This window comes from Sinocyclocheilus rhinocerous, unplaced genomic scaffold (genome assembly GCF_001515625.1).
Source record: "Sinocyclocheilus rhinocerous isolate Xijiao unplaced genomic scaffold, SAMN03320098_v1.1 scaffold1960, whole genome shotgun sequence".
NCBI lineage: Eukaryota > Metazoa > Chordata > Actinopteri > Cypriniformes > Cyprinidae > Sinocyclocheilus > Sinocyclocheilus rhinocerous.
This window is the reverse complement of record NW_015661990.1, coordinates 188538-189500: the sequence shown is the minus strand read 5'-3', so window position 1 is coordinate 189500 and position 963 is coordinate 188538.

The window sequence follows — 963 nt, the reverse complement described above, 5'->3', positions numbered from 1 at the left end:
TATGTTGTTTCAGGGTTGGCATCATCTGAGGTCCTCTGAGGGGTTGGCATCATCTCTTCTCAGGTGTTCTGGATCCAGACTGAAGCTTGTGTAAATCCTAGTTACCACGGGATGTCAATCCCAGCAGAAACAGAGAAACAAATAGAGACATAATTAGCGAAGCCGCTGTTCCAACCAATCAAAATTGATTTGTTTAACCCAAGCTAAAGAATAATAATGTACACTATAAAACTAAAAATAAAAAACATCACCCTATTAGCATTTGGTTCCATTTTGTTTGTTGTTTTGTTTTTTGCATCCTTTAGGCATCATTTTTTTGCAACCATAAAATAATGGACGTTGCAGGGAGGTTTTTCTGAGATGAACAAAAGAAACTTATACAAAATTATTTTCTGGAGGTTATTTTTAGTCTTTATTTTTACAAACGTAAAATAACTTAAAATGACATAAAATACATAATGTTCCTTCACTGTTATTTGATAATAATTAATAATTCCTTAAAATAACTTTTACAGAATGTCTCTAATGGTTATTTTAAGTTTTTATATTATTTTATTTTTGTATTTCCTTTCCTTTCCTTTCAATAATTTTCTGAGAATGTTGCCAGAAGTGTTTTTTTAGACAACCATAAAACTTTTATTTAATTTTTTGTATATTTTTTACTATTTTCAGGTTTTATTTTTAAAACCATAAAATAACTTGTATAATAAGTTTAAATAAGTTTTTATATAAATACGTTTTTGAGGGTGCTTTAACACCTGGCCCGTTGTTTGGGAACCTGGCACGTTTCCCCCCTTAGCTCGGTTCGTTTGGGCATATGTGAACACTGCAATTGCGCTCGGATCCGCGCCAAAACAATCGGTCCGAGATCGCCTGAACGAGTTGGTCTCGGCTCGATTGGAAACGAACTCTGGAGCGGTTCGGTTGTAGTGAGAAAGCAATCCGATCTAACGGACCAACGAA